Source organism: Zonotrichia leucophrys, chromosome 3, assembly GCF_028769735.1.
Source record: "Zonotrichia leucophrys gambelii isolate GWCS_2022_RI chromosome 3, RI_Zleu_2.0, whole genome shotgun sequence".
NCBI classification, from domain to species: domain Eukaryota; kingdom Metazoa; phylum Chordata; class Aves; order Passeriformes; family Passerellidae; genus Zonotrichia; species Zonotrichia leucophrys.
In genome coordinates, this window is record NC_088172.1 from 25,542,236 (window position 1) to 25,564,033 (window position 21,798).

Sequence of the window (21,798 nt, forward strand, 5' to 3'; positions counted from 1 at the left end):
TGATATTTCTGACCAGCCTAACCTTTCAGGACACTTCAGCAAGATTTTACCAGTTCCAGTAATGATGGAATTTCTGAAACAGGAAAGACTCATTTATCCAAGAACACAGTATAATCCTTTGGTTAATGTATTTATCTTGAAGAACCACCACTTTAATAGGTGTTATTTATTGTTTTTAGTAAATAGCACTTCCTTTGTAACTATTTATGTACTTTGAAAAGTCCTTAGTCTGATACATAAGAGATGTATTCAAATCTTAAGATTTTTGTGGTATAGCAAGGAAACCTTGCTGAATTCTATTTGTGACATTTAAGAGAAAAGTAATAAAATGTCAGATTGGTTTTATAAAATTCTGAATAAAGGGATTTAAGAAGAGATGCTCTGGGTTAGAGTGGACCACTTAGCCAGTATTCTGTCTTGCATGTCCTTCAATAAGAGTGGCAGGTCCAGCACGTGGGGCAAACATCCATAATTCATCCCTAATGATTTCCTGGCCTCTGTGCATTTTCAGCACAGGAGATTTCCTGAGCTTCATGATGTTTATTTCTTTACTAACTTCCATTACATAAATTTTAATAGAGTTTAAGAATTGAAAAATTCACCTCTGTTGGGTTTAAGTGACAAATTTTTAGTAGTAGAGGGACTTCATGGGTGGCTTCTGTGAGACCAGAAGCTATCCCCATGTCAGACAAAGCCAGTTACAGCTGGCTCCAAAAGGAACACACTCCTGCCCAAAGCTGAGCCATCAGTGATGTTGGTGATGACTCTGCTATTTGCATACAACATAAATGTAATGTACCTGATGTTATTACTATTTAACATTTTAGAAATAGTAAAAACTGCTGTGCAGCAGTTGCAAGAGAGAGAAGCATAATGCTTTTGGCTGGAATAAAGTTCATTTCCTTCACAATAATTTCTATAGGCCTTTGTTTTGGATTCACAGTGCTGAAAACACACAGTGTAGATAATACAGGTGTGTTTTCATTGCCGAGCAGCCCTTACACAGCCTCAGGGCCTTTTCTGCTCTTCACCCCACCAATGAGGAGGCTGGGAGTGCACAAGGAGTGGAAAGGAATCCTGCCAGGACAGCTGAGCCTAACTGACCCAAGGAAGACCCCACACCATATGGTATCACGCTCAGCATGCAAACTTGGGGTAAGGGGAAGTAAGAAGGGGATGTTTGGAGTGATGGCATTTTTGTTCCCAAGTCACTGTTCTATGTGATGGAGGCCTGCTGTCTTGGGCATGGCTGAACACATGCCTGTCCATGGGAAGTGGTGAATGGATTTCTTGTTTTGCTTTCTTCCATGTGCAGTTTATGCTTTACCTATTAAACTGTCCTTACCTCAACCCACAAAGTTATTTTCCTTTTAAGTGTTCCAATTCTCTCCCCCATCCCACCCAGGAGGAGTGAGCAAGTAGCTGTGTAGGGATGTGTTGCTGGCTGGGGTTAAACCATGAGAGTGAAAAAAATAAGTGGGAAAAGTAGGAGAAAAACAGCCCCTTAGACACCCACATAAGGGAAGAAGGAGGGGGAAGAGGTGCTCTAGGCACCACAGATTCCACAGAGATCACGAATAAGAGCAGTTTGTTCCCCTGCAGCCCATGGATGACCACGACAGAACAGACATCTGCTCTGTAGTTCGTGGAGGACCCCACTCTGAAGCAGATGGATTTGCCCTGAAGAACTGCAGCCTGTGAAAAGAGTTCATGTCAGACTGACCCCACTCTGGAGCAGGAAAAAAGTGTGAGGAAGGAAGAGCAGAGAGTTATGCATGGAGTTTAACTCCTATTCCTTGAGTCCCTGTGCTGCTCAGGAAGGGAACAGATAGAGGATACAAGAGTGAAGGAGTAAAGGTGGGCCTGGGAACAAGGGGAGGTGGGGTTCATAGAAAGCCTCTTTAGTTTTGATTTGTTTCTTACTGATCTGTGCTATTTTTTTTTTAATTTCAATAGACAATAAATTAAATTTATCTTCTCCAAGTTCAATTTGTTTTGTCCATGTAATAATTAAGTGATTTCCCTGTCCTTATCTTGACCCATGAATTTTTTAATGTTGTTTTCTTCCCTCATAATGTTGAGGAAGGGGAGTGAGAGAACATCTGGATGAGCACCTGGTGGCTAGCCAAGGGTGAACAACCACAACCTCCCTCCTCTTTTCCTAGATTAAATAAGCTTACATCCATCATTATTTTATTATGTGCTGTTGTCAATGTTTTCTGAACTTTTCCTCTTTTCTTACGGCACACTAACTGGTTCAAAGTTTTCCTGAAGTGTCTTAGCATGAATTTTGACTCCAACAAAGTTTCCCCAAGCTGATGAACAGCTGTGGTTTCACATTCATATTACTGATGCATCAAAGGATTAGACTTGCTGTGTTCATCCTTATTTTTCTGTTTGTAGGTCATCAATAAACCTTCAGGTTCCTCTTTCCCCAACCACTTGATACATTCCAGCCTAAGATGTTGCTGTTAAAACATGATCTGAACCCCAAGAAATCTAGGTAGGTTGAATCTCAGTTTTACAAATCTTGCTGTGTGAACTGGACAAGTGTTGTTTGACTGACCTTTCTGCCTCAGTTCCTTTCTTATGTCAGTTTATGATGCCCCTTTAGAGTGCAAGCTTTGCAGATTGGGACTGAATGTGTATATGCAATGTCTGGTATAGGACTGTGATTTAACTTGGGTTCAGTACTACCAATAAAAATAAATCATGTCATATTGGCTTTCTTGGCATTCAGTGGAAATGCTAGTGTTTCTGCTGTTGATGACTGAGAATAGTAAATAAAGGGACATGCATCTATGGAATAATACTGTTCCACTATGCAAAACCACAAATATTTTGCATTTTATTTAGGATGTGTGTTTCCAGAATAATACTTTTTAAAAAAATGTAGCATGATATTTTATTTAGTTTAGTTTAGACAGGCAGCAAATGAGAGATGATAGAGGTAATTTAGGCTGGACAGAATACTTCACATCTTCAAAGTGCTATGCCAGCTATAGCTAATTAAACCTCACAGTAGGCAAAACATGTTTTCTTGGAAGCAAACCAAGAGTATTTAGATAAGAATTAGATCAGAAGAAAAATAAATCACAGGTCAGATAGTTCTAACAAATACCTCATTTTTTTTCTTCTTTGGCTGTTTGACAAAAACATTTCTTCTGTAATGGAGGAAAAAAAATATTTGTGTCTTTTTAACACTTTCTGAATCTAAATTTTTGATTGAAAAGTCATAATTTTCTTCCAGTGTAAAATAAACCCTACAAGAACCCTCTCATGTACATTAGGGTGCTAAAAATCAGAAAGGTAATAGTGGGTGTCTTAACAAAGGTCTAAATGGTCCTGATGCAAATGGCAGCTACGTCCATATCACGTTAGCTTGCTCAGTACAAGCCAGTAAAACAAGCTCACATTAACTTTGTCAGAACTTAAACAGCAACCAAATGAAAGACCTCACTTTCATTAGGAAAACATGTAACTTTATCCGCCATAGATGAGGAAAAAGTAATTTAGATTTAGATTTTACAGGACCAGGAAAAGAACCAGAGGTAATTGCATGTTTAACTGATAGAGTTAGCTTGGGCTTGAACCAGTTGAAGATAATTGAAGCTACTGTTTTAATCAATGATCTTAATGTCAAGCAAGAAATTGTTCTGGATAGTACCAGATTTTTCAAGCTTGTTTATTTTCTTTTCCTCATGTGCACTTCCTGCTCCAGGAAGTGTAGGATCACACAGTTTTTGCTAGAGTGACCACAATCTCTAAAGTAAATTTAGTGAAGGTACAACTAACCAGAAAGGCTTCAGTCCTGAAAATTTAATTTGACATTTTGGAAGTGTATTAAAGATACTTCCCTTAACCTTAATTTCTTAATTTCTTGCCTGGAAAAATGTTATGTTGTAGCCTATGAAGTTTTATGTTTGTACAGTTTTCAGTAGTCACCCTATTTTTACACTTTAAGGTATGAAGAAATCATACATCAAACTTACCAAAGAGGCCAAGATAGAGAAATGTGAAAAAAGACTATTTCAGAAGGGTGAATTGTTGTAGTTATTAATCCTGTGAGAATCAACAGTGTGATTATTCAGAACAAGATGAAATCTTTGAATATACCGCTGTAGTTGAAAGCTTTAAATATGGTGCAGTCACCATGAAATTCTACTTCGCCTGCCTGCTTGTTAAAATTCATTTAAGATGGTCATTTATGGTAAACATTAGCATTTCTAAATTATCCTGTTATGTGAGAGATTATAAACAGAAACTTTAATTTAAATTTAAGTGCACTCAATGTAAAAGACCAACTTACTGTAATTTATTCACAAGCTTGAGACACTTCCTCACTTGACAGAATTAATTTATGGCTCACTTAAGCTGAGCTGATCTGACCAGGAATGTGTACGGACCCTTTCCTCTTATTTCATTATTATTCTTGTTTTTTCTAAATCTTGAGAGTTTTTCTTTGTGAAAATAAGTGCAACACACATTGGCTGGCTGAACAAAGAGGTGCATTCTCCCCTAACTGAGCATGAACATATATAAACTCTAGTGGCCCTGCATTCTAGGTTTTTCCCAGTTTTGAGTGTACTTCAAGCCTTCAGTTGCTTGCTAATAAATTTAAAATACATATGGAGTTCTTGTAACACTTAGAGGTTCCTATTTTTATTCTAGAAATAAATTGAGTATCATTCTTTTAAGTGCAACTAATTTTCCTATTATTAATAGTTGTAAAAATTCAAAACTAGAAGGAAATCAAACTAGTTTATACTACTCAGATTATCCTGTAAAGTACAACCTGGCATATATTTTATGATTTTACACTTTAAGATTCCGTTAGGAGAAATGGTTGTCTACCAGTTGCTTGAGGGATTCCCCTCAACAATAAATCCTCAGAAGGCATCCCCTGGCTCCAAACCCATTGTTTTCAACCCCAAATGATTTTTCAATTGACAAATAATTGTTTACTAATGCTGTCTAACAGTTAGCACTTTTCCAGAATTTCAAATGTCAGAGCTATAGCAGTAAACCAGAGTAGTTCTCCCATTTTGAAATATAGACAGGGGCAATAGGGAATGCAAGATTCTTTTAAATATGTAATTTTAAAACATTAGTTTTTTTAAAAGATCTTCTTCAAAGGAACCTGTCCAGAATTTTTTACTGGTGTGTTTTGTTGCTGTTGCATGAAGTACAGAGAAAATATCTCAGAATTTTATTTGGCAGAAATATTAAAATGTATTCTGAACAGTCTATATAAGAAACAAGATAACAGATAGAAAAGCAAAGAGTTAAGCTTAATCAGTGTAACAGGTTAATTGCTTCTCTACAAGTCATGGAAAAGAGGAGATGGAGGGAAGAATTTTTTCAAGATGGTAATATGATACTTTAGATAATTATGGGGACTTCTCAATCACAAAGAGCAAGAATAGAAAAGTACTTGTTCAGACACTGAAAATAATCCTACTAGGGATTATTTTAGCCTCCTGCTAGGGGGAGGTTAACATTTCTGGTTGTCAGCCACGAGACTCAACATTTTGACAATGGACACAAATTTAGTGTGATGGGATGTTTAGAAAAAAGTTTCTGTGAGTTTTGCTTTATTTTAAGGGATATTAGAAATTAATATAGAATGCTCACTTCTAAAACAGCTTTCTTGTGATGAAAAATTTCAGGTGTTCATGGCAGGCATTTCTTTCTGCAGAAAGCTCAACAGTGAAACCCACTTTGTGCTCTCTTTGGGGAGTATTCATGTGATGGGACAAGAAAAAAATAGGCTTGGAATAAAAGGAGGTTTGCAACAAAATACTGCAATTAGCAGCTGCAAAGCTTTGAATGCCAAAACACAGTTCAAAGAAATGAAATTGAAAGATTTCCTTATTTTTTCCAGCTGTTAATAAATTAAATAAATAAACAAAAAGCGGTGTTGTACGCCTTAGAGAAGAAAACTCCTACAAAGTTCCTTACTCCTGAAATGTCTCATGACATTATTTCCACTATCTTCCTCTATCTTGATTTGTGTTTTAAAATTCACTGATTTCACATATTGAATTGTCTTGGGAATAATTTCTTCCTGATGCAATTTGCCTCTGATTTGAGGGAAGTGTTTTTATAACTTGATAGTTTGTATTTAGCTTTCTTATTATATGTGAGGAGGAGGTGAAAATTATGCTTAAAAGATTTTTTTCTCTTTTTTAAAGTTTAATTTTTTGGAAATTTCTCTCATGTTTAGAAAGTTCTAAGTCCACTAAGCCAATCTAGCTTCCTCCTTTAGCACTGATATCTCAATTACCTGGTTTGAATTCAGAATGCTTAGGACAAAACAGGAGGTGAGGAAACTACTAAACCACTAATTTGAATACATTAATTTGCCTACCCTGAAATGCAAGGATCAGGCAATTACTATAATTTTACATTGCCATATGTTGGCTGGAACTAAAGAAGAACTGTATTGGTGTAGGACATTTTAGCTTTTGCTACCTGCTAGCATACATATTTTCATGGCTCTTCAGGAATCTTCAGATCAACGCTGTTTTATTGCATTGCAGGTCTAGCCACTATGTTTATGCATGTTATTCATCTTAGGTGAAGACAGTACTTTGCAATGCAATTTATAATGGAATCAAATTTGTAAGTACCGTGAAATTAATCAGACAATGTACGCGTTGAGCCATTTCTTTCAGTAGCAGAAGCACCAATGATGTGAGGATGAAGAAGGCAATTTAAAACCTCAACTATCTAGAGATGTGCTTGTGGGCTTGAATGGCTTTAATGGATCCTTCTTCTCCCTCGAGTCCCTCTTGAGGTCCCAGTCCCGTTCAATGTGTCTCATTAATGTAGCTTTATTTTCATTTGGATACTTGCTCTATTAAAACTCCCAACAAGCCAATCAAAAAACAATAACAACAACGACAACAAAACCCCTTGAGAATTATTATATACACCCCCAGCAGGCTATTTGCATTTTATTCACGTGACACTTTTGTTCTGTTCAAGTAGTTTGCTCTACATATTACTGAAGAGCAATCTGTAACATATCATAAAATAAAAATCACTTTTCCACTGAGAAGGACTAATAAGTCTTTCATCATTTTTATTACTAAATCTTTATTGGAAAAAATAAATTCTGTGCACTCAAGCATAATTTTACCTTATGTCTGAATGTTTGTTTGTTACCAAAATGTAATTGTCCTTTCCATCACTTCTGTCGAGTGTGTGGGGAGAGCTTCTGCCTGCCATGTCCTGAAAACTGAAAAGTTTTGTTATATTTTGAAAGTTACCCAGGCAAGGGGGTATTCACATCTTACAATTTCAATTGTTTTGTACTGGAAGTTACTGAAATGAGAATATACTTGTCCATGAAAGGAAGAAAACCATGGGGTTTTTTATCTTTCAGAAAAGAGATCCAACAACATGAGTTCAATTTCAGTTACAAGGAGCAAAACATTCAACATAGTAGAAAATTCCTTTTAATGAATAGAGGCTGAAGAAAGCAGGAACCCCTTGAAGTTCAAAGAGAAGTGCAAAGTTCTGTACCTGGGGAAGTACAATTCTGTACAGAATTATGTGCTGGGATCAGCTGGAAAGCAGCATGGCCAAAAAGGAGCTGGGGGTCTTAAAGCACAACTCTTCAACATGAACCAGGGAGCCTTGCTGCAAGGAAGGCAAATGGTACCCTGGGTTGCATCAGACTCCAGAGGAGGTGATCTGCCCCTTTATTCAGCACTGGTGAGAACACAGTTGTAGTACTCTGCCAGTTCTGGGCTTCTTTGTACAAGAGATACAGGCGCACAGAAGAGACTTCAACAAAGGGATGCAAGGGTGGTTAAGGGCCTGGGGTACTGCATATGTGAGGGAAGGCTTAGAGAGCTGGGACCATTGCTCCTAGAGAAGAGAAGGCTCAGGAAGGATCTTATAAATCTATGTAAATACCTGAAAGATGGATGCAATGTATGTGAATATCTGAGGGGAAGCTATTTCCAGTGGTGCCCAGTGGCACGAAGAAGAGGCACAAACTGAAACACAGGATGGGCTGTCTGAACATCAGGAAACATATTTTTAGTGAAAGGGTGATGGAATACTGGAAACAGGTTTCTAATGAAGGCTGTGGACTCTTTATCCCTGGAGATATTACAAATATAGCCCCAGACAACTGGCTTTGGGTCGCCCTAATTGACCAGGGGAGTTGGACTTAATTACTTCCATAGAACCCTTCCAACCATTATGAAATTCTGCACTTGTCATACACAGTCTACAATTTTTATCATGGTTACCTGGCTTAGGATCACAATTCCCATTAACTTACAGCAGAATTACACTTCAGCTCTGAGAGATATTTTGAAAATCTCTTCAATTAGCATGTTAGATCAATGATGACAGTTGTCTTTTTTTTGCTTAGTTTCCAATGCACTTAGGATTCTACATCTTCAAACCTTTGGTGTGTCTTTTTTCATGCATTCTCTGCTTTGTATTTGAAGCTATTTATTTGAAGGACTACTGTTTCATGAAATTATGTGTGGCTGTTCTCTTATGTCCCAAACCTCACCATTACTGACATGAAAGCTCTACATAGATCTCAAATGATCCATGAAAAAGAGTAAGCTCTTGCAAATACTGTGATCTCTAGAGGCAGATTAGGCTGCTATTGATTTAGTGGCAAGAATCTAACAGTAATAATGACAATATAGAATCATGGACTAAGTACAGATTCCTCTAAAGATGTTAGATGCAATTAGATTAAGGATAAAGGATTGTTTGACTGATATAACTCAAGAATTCATGAGTTTGTAGAGATTTGGAAAGTGCGTTGAAACAAAAACAAAACAAAACAAAACAAAACAAAACAAAACAAAACATGCTCTATTTTGAATCATCCCATTTCCAATATTCTTACTACTTTTTTTTTTCCTGATAATTTTTTATGCAGAGATTATGACATACTGGTCCAGATATATGTTTTTGGTGAAATATGATGTGTCATGTGGAACTTTTTGTTTTTGCATAAAATGATGACTCTTCTCCTTGCTCTCTGCATCTTCCTGAGGAGTAGAAGTGGAGAGAGAGAGGTACTGAGGTATACTCCCTGGTATCCAGTGACAGGACATGTAGAATTGTTTCAAAGCTGCACCAGTGAGGTTTAGACTGGATATTAGGATGCATTTGTTTACAGCAAGAGTGGTCAAACACTACAACAGGCTTCCTAGAGTGATGATCAACATCCCAAACCTGTCAGTGTTTAAGAGGCATTTGGGCAATGTCCTCAGCAACATTTTTAACTGCTGTGTCATGGTTTGAGCCTGGCACAGAGCCAGTGCCCCCCATGAAAATGCCTCACCCTGGTGTCTGCTGTGAGATGTGACCAGGAATAAGCAAAACAGGCTCCAACTTAAACATAAAGAACACTTTATTACTTAAACTACAGGAAAATAGGGAAAGACTATAAGGAAAAGAAAAAAAAATTGAAAACCTTACAAAAACCATTTTCCTCCTCCCCACTACCTGACTTTCCCAATCCGATACATTCTCCCAAAACACCAACTGCCCAGCCTTGGCCCCACACTTTAGTATACTCAAACTGCAGTTCATGAAGAGGAAAGGAGTCCTTCTTGTTCCATAGGCTTCTCCTGGAAACACACTGAAACCTCGTGTGCTTCCTTGTCACTTCGGCACCGCCCGGAAAAAAGTCCTTTTGCCGCTTGTGACATCTTCCTTCCATGCCCAGTGCTCTCACCACTGCGCATGGCCAGAGCTGCTTTTAGGGTTGTCGTTCAAGGATGCCTTGTCTCACTCCAAAAAGGCACAGTCTCTGCTTTTGGGACATCTGTCCCCCCCATATTTTTCCAACCCCCTGGGGCCGGGGGGTCCTCACGAATGAACCCTCCTGGTTTCTGAGCCACTGCTTCCCCCTAAGTGCAGTCTGTGTCACAGGAACAACTGAGTCCATGGCCACAAGAAAAGTCCAGCCAAAAGGCCACTCCAAATCATCTCTCCCCATCCAATCATCTCCACGTTCTTCGGGCCAGGTCCTTGTCTCATCTCATCTCTCATGTCCCTTCTTATTCAGCTTCGAGGAGGATTAGCATTTTTGCAAGGCCCCAATCATGAAAGAAAGGGTTAAAAGTTTCAGTCTCGGTCTATCTTAGAACGATGATACTCCCACACGTGCTGCTGCTGCTGCGGCCGGCCGGGCTGCACCCTTCCCCCCCCTTTCTCCTCTTGAGCCGGTTGCTATCACATTCGGTGTCGCCGGTTCTCTCTCTCTCTCCCTCCTAGGGGGGGGAGAGGAGGCTGGCTGCCCGAGAGTTGACTCTCTGAGATTTTCTACCTTTCTATCTTCGAAGCCCCCTCAACCCCCATCTCTGTCCAGGCCCCGGGCCTACCGCATGGCTGCCCCTCCCCCCGCCCAGCAGCAGAGGCTGGACGGGGGAAGAGATCTGACCTCTTCGAAGCGACGTCCCAAGAGAGAGATCCAAGGGCAGTGCCCTGCTTTTTAACCCCTGTGTATTCTCGGAGGTGTGTCCAAACCCCACTGGCTACACCGGGTGCCAGTCTCAAACCCAAAACCTTCATTGGTTTGACCACAGCTTCCCAGAATTCCCACTCCTTCCTGGTCAAACCACCACATGCTGGTCAGCCCAGAAGTGGTCAGGCAGTTGGACAACCATCATCTGATGTTGTAGTTTCCTTTGAACTGAAGTATTCTATTCTACAATCATTTTCTTAAAAATGGTCTTATCTACTTTTACTACGTTTTTAGATCAGCGGTTCCTAAAACAGCCAATAAGTCTGCTAAATTAAATAAAATGTAAATTGTGTGGTCACAGGAGCGACTGGACATAGAGCTTCATGCAATTTCTTTCAGGACGTATGCCAGCTTATGAAAAATTTCTTGGGAAATGAAGCTTGCAATTCTCTGCAACAATATTGTGCTCATTATTATATGATATAAAATATCATTCTAGAGTTTGCTGTATTTTATATGTTCCAAAAATTGTCTTGGTGTATATACAGATGTTTTTATGTGTCAAGAATTTTTAAGATCTTCCTAATACAAGGTAGGTCCCTTATATTTCACTATTTCACTACTGTTTTATCAGGCAGCAAATCAAAAGAGACACCTCAGAAAAGAAACATGTCATTTTGGCTGAAACAGTCATCTGGGATTTGACACATAGCTTGATTTCCTAATTTGCAGTAGTTTTTCTGCACAGGCTTGAGTAAGCCTGAGAGTGTGAGGTTCTCTACCCTAAGACATGTGAAACAAAAATGCATTGTGTGAGCTCCTGAAAGTAATCTCATTCAAAGACAGAGGCAAGTAGATTACCTTTTGGATGTGCTGCTCTTTCTCTATTAACTATAGTAAGAACAAAGAAAAATAGCTAAGACAAAATATCTATTTTTTGAATAGTAACAATTTGACGAAGCAAAGTATTCTTAGGTTTCCTTGATTGACACAGCTTACTCATGGACACCGGAGAAGTAGATGTGACCTAAAAATACAATATTTCCCATAACAGGCACTTCTATAGCACAGCTTTGCTGAGCTGATTTTGATGTTCACCTTTGGGTGAGATAACAGTACATATGAGGTAAGAGATTAGATCTTTTGTTGCTATGAAGAAATTGAGAGGACAAGTTATATGCATTAATGTAAATGAGAGGCATCATGCTGAAATTGATTTCTCAGTTGTCCTTTCTCTAAAATACTACAGAGAATCTCATCCTTTCTTATTACCCTTGTTATTTTACATTAGCTTTTTAGAGACTGTGTTTTACACAGGGAGTTGTCATTTATTATGGCATATTATCTTTTATTATCTTTCACCTAATAGAAATAATGTTTTGTAAACACACAATACAAGGATGAATACAATTAACTTCTAGTCTTCTAGTTTAACAGCTCCATCTTCAGAATTTAAAAATTAAATTTTTGACAATTAGGAATAAAACAATTAAGTTACTAAATTAGGAATAATTTTTGTTGTAGTAACAAGTTATTTCAAAGTTATTTCTGCACGCATCGGAGCCTTGATTCCTAAGTTTTACAGTGGTGATCTTAAGTTCTGTAGAAAAGATTTCCAGATTGGAAAAGCCAACCATAAACAAGTTCTACAGTATTTCTTCATTTCTATTTTCCCTGTACGCTACATTCTACAAAGTAATGTAAATCTGCAGACCCTACATGCCAATATAAACTCACACTGAGTGAGTTTTGCAGGCTCACAGCCAACATTTGTATTATCAACAGTAAGTATCATGGAGAGGCTGTGTGCAGTCATACTTCAAATTAGATTAAGAAATTAATACTTAATATGTCATGATTTATAATAGTTTATTTTCTTGACAACAGTGTTAGGCTAATTGTTTCAATTAGGTTGGAATTCATTGCTTGTTACTGGGAATTCATATTGATTAAGAGATTAGATACCAGAAAGTATGCAACAATTTTATTGCTTCCCAGCAGTAAAATAGATTGCCAATTTAAAGACTTTTCCAGTGCAACTCAGCATTTGCAATACCTTTACACAAAGTCTTGCATAATTCAGGAATTGTTTTTGTCTGTGTTTGTGGTCCCTGACTAAAAAATGCATTTTGGAGGATTCATAGAATATTAAATTTAAAGATTTGGATTATAAAATCATACAATTAAGGAATGAAAACTGTAGTGCTAATTTAAACTATGTCTGTCAAAGATTCATAAAAGATTTTTTTATCCTTTATCCCAGTCACTAATTAGTTTGATCTATCACAGACAAAACCAGCCTGAGTAAGAGGTTAGACAAACAACTTCTTCAAGTGCTTGTTGATATCTCTTCCTCTGAGTGTTCTTTTGGTCTATGCTGCCTGTTGAAGCTATGCCTGTGTTTCTCTAATCCTGTTTCTGATGAAGTCTCAGGAGTAAAGAACAGTCATTGGTCCTTTTTTTATTTTTACGTCTCATAATTTTGAGTGGAATAAGAATCTTGTTCAATTCTCTTGGACAGCTCATAAGCCAATTTTTTTTGTGCTCAGTCATCCCACTTAGTAGTTAGAACAAACATATATGCGCATTATCTTTCAGTGCATGAATTTTTGGCATGTTTTGTACATGGTGTTGGAAAATTTGACTATTGAGTGAAGAAAAACAGCTTGGTTAAATTAATGTGTCTCATGTGCTGCAGTGAAGGTTAATATTGCAAGCATTTCTCTTGTCTACTTGTGGGCTGTATTGCTGAAAAATGTTCTTTGAAAATTTAATTTCCAAACCAAAGCCAAAGCCTTTACTGCAATAGAACGATGTGGGGCACCCCTTCTTTTAAGGACAATATGCAAGTCTCTGACACTAGGGGAAATATCATCTTGACACTTTATAATATGTCAAGTCATATCTTGACCTATTTCCCTCAGTACTCATAGAATGCCCAATATTGTGGAGCAGCACAACCTGGGGATTTGCATTTTGTACACAATTTCTCTCTGAAGGAAGACATGCATAGTCCAGTGTTTGGTGTCTTCTGGCAATTTGGAAGCACTTCTGTTCTGAGAAGAGACTGTTTTTGAAGGGGTGTAATGCTTTATCCTCTGGAGAGAGGTGAGGCAGGGACATGACTCCACTATGAACTGCTCAATAAAAGATTGGCTGCTGAGTGAGAACTGTCTTTCACCTTCTCCACTGCAACTGCATGAGACTCTGTGGCAAAACAGATCTAAGCTTGTTCCTTGGCCTAGACCCTCTTAGCAAGTATGTGATCTTCCATGTGGCTGATGGGTGCCCTGGTCTTTCCTTCTTAAAGAAGCCATTCACTGGATACCAGGAATATTGAGGATTTCCTTGTGAGAGGTCCAGAAGCCACAGGTGTTGCATTAGGAAACTGTCATGTTCTGGGAAGTTATGTGAGTGGATCATTGAGCTAAATGCAAAGTCTAAGGCTTGACAGACCAAATTAAACCATTACCTTGTATCTTGTAATTGCAGGACAAGTGAGCAGAACTTGTTCTTTCAATTAAGTTTCTTTTTTTTTTTCAAGCTTGATTAGCAGATCAGGAAACATTTATTTTTATGTAATTATTGCTAAACGTATTATTATTTTTTCTTAAAAAAAAACAAATGAAATCAAAGTGAATACCATTATAAACAGACAGTGAGAGAAAGTAGGAAATTCAGCCCAAATTATTTATTCTTTAGACGATTCACTGCCTGCAATGATTATAGCTATGGACTCTAAATTACTTGTATGGGATATTGATTCAAATTGCCTTAAACATAGCACACAAAAAAATGATTACATTAGAGAAAATTAAATTTAAACTTCATGACTCTGACTGCCAATGGGGGGAAGATCTTATACAGCAAAGCAGAAAGCACATCATCTTTAGGGTTCCCAAATTTTCCAAGTGTAAAATTGACATTTGTGGCAGCTTCTGCATGCAGTGGCACAGTTACTTACAATAGTTTGCTGAGTGTACTATGGTAAATCATGAAATTAAACTTTGTCCAAGGTTTCATATGGTAAATCATGAAATTAAACTTTGTCCAAGGTTTCATATTTTTGCCAGTGGATAGATGTTTACTACATAATTCAAATGTATTATAAATGTTAAAGGATTCTGATTCTTTTCATCAAAATAGAACCCCACAATCTAAAAAGGTGCTCTGCTTGTCTTTCCAGGCTAAGCAATTGCTTGTTACACACTCTTCAGATTTGAGAGCTGGTGTTTCCCCTAACTCTGAGGAAATAATTTAAAGTGTCTGGGTTTTTTTTTGTTTTGGTTTGGGTTGGGTTTTTTGGGGTTTTGGGGTTTTTTTGTTTTGTTTTGTGTTTTCTTTTCTAATGGGGGCATAAGCATTTTGTGTCACTCTATTAAAGAGTACTTTAAAAATGCACAGAAATGTCTTTTCACAGAATAAGGCCCTTATCTAAGCAACTTTTACCTCCTATTTTAGAACCTGTCTATGCATTAAGGTCAAACTGTGTGCTTGGATCACCAGAGGGAGACTTTCTTGTAATGCATGAGTTCCTCTGTAAAGCTGCTGAAGCCATAGCTACCAGACTCCGGAGACCTTCCAGGGGAAAAAAAAAATTCGTAAGAGTTAAAGTGTTAGATAAACAAAACTGTTCAATGAAGAAAATTCTTCACAGAGAAGTTGGCCTCCGACACACCAGAAAGCCTGGAAATATGTAAACTGACTCTGAACAAGCTACATGCAGTCTGCAAGATAAAGCTGACCTTGCTCTCTAGGTTGAGTCTACACAAACCGAGTGCCTTGCAGCCCGGTGTCTCCCTTCACATCTGTACCTCCCAGCCATATTTGAGAAGGAAACAGGCTACAGTCAGACTGCATCAAGATTAAAGGTTTTAGAAATACCCCTAGGATGTTTACACAGTCAGTGAGATCCTCAGTGACTGGAGAGATTTATAAAGGGTGCCTTTATCCAAGTCCATCCTTGAAGGCTATATCTAGGTCAATCAGCAGTTCCAATGGATAGCAATTAAGTATAAAGGAATACAAGATTTTTTAAATGAAAACACAGAAGATCCTGAAATTAAATTTTAATATGGACAAATATAAAGAAAATTTCTGCTATGATTGCCTTCTGCCTGTTTTGGAATGCAGAAGCTAACTTTTTTTGCTGACATGTTTTTAGAATTAACTTAATTTTACTTCAGCATTTTTGCTTTTGTTGCCTTACTTGTTTGGCAAGCAAAAATATGATTCACTTTTCAAAGTCACAGGATTGCTATCAAGGTGCAAGATTCCTTGATCACAAGGAAGACAGGGACAGTGAGAACTTTCCTCACAAAGGTGCAGGAGTTAGGTTGTCAGTTGCTGCCTTCACAGCCTGGGTTTGGCAGAAAATTCACCCATGACAAATGTTGACTACCATCTTTCTAGTAAGCAACAGAAAATAAGAAAGGATCCAAAACTGGAAATTGCTTTTGAACACTCTTAAAAATAGATAGTTTAATATCTCCAAAAGGGATATTCAGAATATATCCCTTCTCATGGAAGAGACTGGGTTGGACTGGAGGGTGTTTCGCTGGAGTTGGCATAGACAATAATAAAATTTAATAATTTTGTTGTTTGATTGCTTGAATGGTGCCAAACTTAGTCCTGGACCAGACTGACCTGCAGAGTCCCAAACTAATGTTGGGCACAGAATAGTACCTAGCACAGGCAGGGACCATTTCCAACAGAGAGTTTTACTGTTGGTATCTGAATTTTAACATCTTTTTTTCTTGGTTAATATCATCTTTCCCTCTTTAAATTGTGATCAGGCTTTAAAGGAGTATAGTGGTCAATAATTTTTTTAAAGGTGGTTTTTTTCAGAAACTACACTGTAAATATGGACTCTGAGCTGGGAGTCTATATTAGCACATAGAATAGTTGCATGTATGAATATCAGACCATGAATTAGATGTTTCAATGTCCAATACACACCTAACATTCAGATCTCAACAAATTATTTTTGAAATTTGGCTAACGGCTTAATTCATGGGACTAAAGGTAAGAAATAATTTTTTAATTTGGCCTCCTCTGGGATAGTCTTTAAAGTACAGCACAATTGGACATCCAGGGAAAGACACTAACAAGAGATAACTTTGCTAGATACTTTTGCAAACTAATTGAATAGTCAGAACATTTCACAAACATGAATGACTTTTAACTGCATTCAACTGCTTCTTCATATTATTTATAAATAATTACCTTTGTCCAGAAAACTCAGAGGAGAAAATCAAATGGAAATGGGATTATGTTATTTTAAAACTCTTATGTTTGTATGTACATTTAATTTTACTGGAACCACTCTGAGCCCTATCAGAAGGTTTAGATATATTAAAGAAACAAATGGAATTTTTCTGTGATCACTGTGCAAGCTCTTTCTTAACTCAGTGTAAGTGTGAATACAAACTTGTTGGAAAGCTAAAAAGTTACCCTAATTAATCCCTTAGAGAACAATTAGTAGAGCTGGGGATATAAAATTTAAACGTCCCAGGTGGGTTTTTGTATAACAGTCTCATAGAGCACTAATAAAAGTACTATACTTCTCCTAAGAGCTAATGCACTTGTAAAACAACCAGAGCATAAAATATTTGTGTAATAATCAGGAGAACGAAGCAGAAGACTGTTTAAATAAATACCACTTGTCAAGGAGAATAGATTCTTAGAACATTCTCTCCCTTTCTCCTCTGTTAACATTTCTAGTTGTTATGCTTTATGACTCTCTTTTACAAGGCATGATCATTTTTTATTGTTTGCTTGTCTGGTTTGGTTTTCAGAGACAGTGAATTAAATTTGCATTTGGACAGACATGTGTGGTGGATTTAGTGAGGCTACTAACATTTTCAAAGTTAATCTGAGTGGTTTCAAAACTGAAGTCAAATTACAACTGGCGACAAAAAATTTTGTTTGGTTATTACTTTTAAAATAGCTTCTATTCAAGTGGAAATTTCCAAGAGAAAATGCAAGATAAAAAGCTAAACCAACAACAACAACCACCAAAAATCTACTCACCCAAAGCTTTCCATGATACTTCCCCATGGATTTGGGGAACATCAGAAAAAGGAAAAAAAAAAAAAAACCCACATAAAAACCAAAGAAAAAAATATTTAAACACTTTAGCTATACTTGACCTGAAAATTAGCAAAGGCAATTAAAACATGCCTTGACCTTCTTTATGAGGGAGTAGGGTTGCATAATGAGAGTACAGGAGAGGAATACAGCCACTAGACACATATACAGACATAACAGTCCAAGAATTTGGCTACTTAGGTATACTTACCTGTTCAACTAAGAAAAAGTTTTGTGCAACGTACAGCTGGTGATGAAGATGAATGTAAGCAAGGATGTTAATTTGCCTCCTATGAGTTTTTAATTTCCCTCTGTTCAACCAGTGTAAGACTCTGCTCTCCCAGACTTATCCTGCCTGTTGGCCATCTCCTGTGACATCCTGTAGAATTCCAAAATGCTTCTCTTGACAGTAGCCACTGCCTCACTGGAACTTCCATCATTGCAGAAGGATGTAAAGGCTCATTTTTCTCAGCCTTTCAGGTAGAATGTAGCATAACCCAACATAAGTGACCACCAACCACCAGGCTTTGGGAAATATATTCAGAAAGCTTAAGTGTTTCTTTTAAAGCCTTTAAATAATTAATTGTTGAATGTTAATTATTGAATGGCTCCTAGTTTGGACACCATCTCCGAATACCTCTTTTACTCTAGCACTCAGAAGGTCTTTTCTTTCAAACATCCAGAGCAAAGACATTTGAAGACATCAGATTAAGTTTTAAAGGTTGCAGAATGTGTTTTTTTCTGTCACACAGACACACAATCAACAATGAGCTGGCAGAGGTGGATGTGTGTGTATTTTGACCCTCAAAACATCCAGTATTGATATTTTTTTGTTTCTAGATATCAAAGAAGCATTGGTTCTTGTATTTTCTGATACAATTAATTAAATTTTGCTGTTCCAAATTAGCATTGCAGAAGAAAAGCTGAGGCATTTTTACTTATTTTCAATATTTTGAGTGAAGGACTTCTTCCAAGTAAGTGAAGGGTAGAAAAGTGATGTTTATCAAGGAAACTATGAATAGAGAGAAAAGGCTTACCATGAACTATGATCAGTCATAATATTACATTTTAATTGTCTTTTTTTTCTTTTTTTTTTAGTTTTTTTTTTTAATTTTGAGTTTGGAAAGTGGCTAAATTTTAACCATCAAAGATTGACTTAAGTTCACTGATAAGAGACCTAAATAATTTCATAATACTATATCAAGAAGGTACACTTCAAAAATAAATGGTGCTTCTTTCAAGTGAGTTTGGGAATAGTACTGACAGTTATAAAGTTCCTCAAAGATATTGTATTTTGAAAAGGAAGCAGCTTAGAGAGTATCTGGAAATGGTTTAGGTATTCAACTTCTTCCAGGGTACCCTTAGCATTTGCTTAAACCTTTGCAAAAAGCAGTCTACAATTGTCAGGGTGTCTCAGTGAGCTTTTCTAAAGTTCTGGGAGATTTTGTAGAACTGCTGTTAAACAAGTTATGTTTTAGACTTCCCTCTTGTTTCTGATTATGCATACTCAGGTCCAAATGTTATAGCTAACAACTGTGCTGGCAGAAACAGCAGGCAAGAGTCTCTAAAGAACTCCACCGTAGGTTTTTCCTGCAAATGTAAAATTTGCCTGTGCTGTAGTAGTCTGCATCAGCAGTTTTTGCAGACAAGACAGTCCCAGCAATGACATAAAAACTGGTAATTATGGGCAACTGAGTCATATCCTTCCTATGTCAACTGGCCTTAAGCTTCCTCGGACTGAAGTTCATGCACTGAAACCTGAGGTGGCACAAAATGAGGCCATATGGGATGTGATCCCTATTCCCTTGTGCACTAACTCTGCATAGACCATGAAATAATGTTGTATGGGCATTTTGCAATGATTGTGCATGAAGAGTGTGGGTTTGAGATTGCAGCAGTGATCACTGCTGGTCCATGATTTCCAGAAGACGTGGTGAACTTGCAAAAAGCATATGTAAATTAAAATACCCTGCAATAGTTCTGGGTAGTCAAATATTTGTACTTCTGCCTACTGATTTGTTCAAGGAGAAAACTAAAAGCAAAACATTTGACATATTGTCTATTTTCCTGAGAGAGGACTCTTCCAGCAGCAGGGTGCTGGCTAATGCACTGATATTGATTCACGGCTCTACTGCACTGCTCTGTACTTTTAAGATGCTTTGACAGCTGTCATAAGTCAAGGATCTTTCTATTACCTGGCAAAGATGGGTGTAGACTACCCAAATAGAAGCTGTTTTTCTAAGTTGCCTACTGTTCTACTTCATAAATGATTCTCGCTACCTTTTCATTTAAAGTCTTACAGGTGCAAGGTTCTGCTGCCAAAAGAAATCCCCTTAGGCTTAACAAGAAGTAAAGTGGTGAGTTTTTAATGCTGTGATTATTTAGTGAGCTGCTGCTGAGTTTTCTATCATCATTACTTTAGTTTGCTCTCCTTTGGCATGCTTTGGCAATGGTAGAAATAATGTCTAAATATAGGAACATCCAACAGCTGTAGTTGTATTACTGCCAGTGAAGCAGTAGGAGCAGCAACAACAGGCTATTGAAAGTTCTCAGGATTTGCTGAGAGATGGCAAAAGGGAGAAGAGCAGACAACTCTTCTTTCTTCAGTCATATTTTTATTAAATCTGTCCTAGGTAATAACAAAACAAGCCAATGAGCAGTAACATTGACCATTGTTTGTAGTTGTCTGCATTTTTAGCAGGGATGTCACCTCACAAAGTTGTGCCTTGTCACAATTATCATCCTTCCAGACCAGGCTTAGACACGGGTTTTGGTGAGAGTACACACTAAGAATTCTTCTCAACAGGCAGTGCAAAGAGCGCCACCTCTTCCTGGGGAGGGCATAGCTAAGCCATGGAAAAGCAAGCTATGCTGTGACAGGACAATAGAATAATATGTATCCCCTTTTATTTCTGGCACAGATGCAGCCTTGGAAGGTTCTAAATGGCATATGAATTTTTTTTTGGCTATTTCATGCCCTGAAATTTACTTCTCTCCATTAAACTCTGCTGTAAAAGTTCACTCCAGTTTTCTGGTTAAGGGAACACAAAGGGATGAAGATCTTTTAGAAGTGAGGAAAGGGGAGGAGAGGCAACCACTGATTTTATTCTTTGACTTACCTCCTATTCTGTGCATACATGGACATCTCAGCCTCTATAGAGGCTTTCCAGCTATGTATGGTGATAGAAATAGCCTTAGGTGTACAGAGCAAGAGCAAAAGCAGAGGACAGAGAGCTGGTTATGCTGTGCTCTCACTTAAATAGCAACCTACTTTGAGTGGCAGGGTACAGAATAAGACTTCTGTCACAGCTGTCTTGCAGTGCTGAAAGCTCAGGATAGAAGGATATCAGCAATGCATGACAGGGATGGCATGAGGTTTAACACAATCAAGTTTTCCTCTTAGCACTAAAAAAACGGGAAATTCATGTGTAATCATAAAAATATATTGTTTCCTCACCTTCATAATCAAGCACATGAAGATTAGAACATGTCTCTTGCTTTTTGTACCTCTTAAATACATTAAATTTCTCTGTGGGGTCATATAGCATCTTTTCCACAGGATCCCTCTCTTCTCTGCTTAGTAGAGGTGTACAAGTGAGCAAATGAGTTGCCTACATGAAAAACAAGCCTGGTATTTCTTAACTTTTAAATTATTTATGTTGCCAACATTCATCACAAATTATTTAACATTACCATTTTCTGTACACAGTCTTTATACATCTGTTAAATACAGTGATCCTGCTTTAGAAAGAGCTTTCAAAGGGATATAAATTAGATTTTCTTGACTAAGTCTCACTTCCTCCATCTCTACCCATGTGGTAAGGAGTCTCAGTCTAAATGGCATGCTGAGGAGATACAGAGAAATGGAAATTAAGTAACCAATCTCTTTTATGTTACACCTCCTTCCGGCTTCTAAGCATGTAAATTATAATGAGATTACCTTTCACATCAGTAAAGTGGCTGTAATTAGACCTAAGTGACTGCAAGCAAGCCTGAGTCACAGTTCCTCATGCATTGCTTCTTAATTTGGCCCACTTTCAAATTTATCTGATCATCACATCTAAGCTTCATATCATTACATCTAGACATTGCACTACAGCTACAAAAAAGGCTGAACTGTACAGTAAACTTTTGACTGTGTTTGCCCTTAGCTGCAGAGAAACAACTCTTACCCTTCCCCACACAAGAGGTACCAGAGGTACAGATTAGGTAGTACTGTGGCCTTGGTAATAGAGCCCAAAAAAAGATTTAGT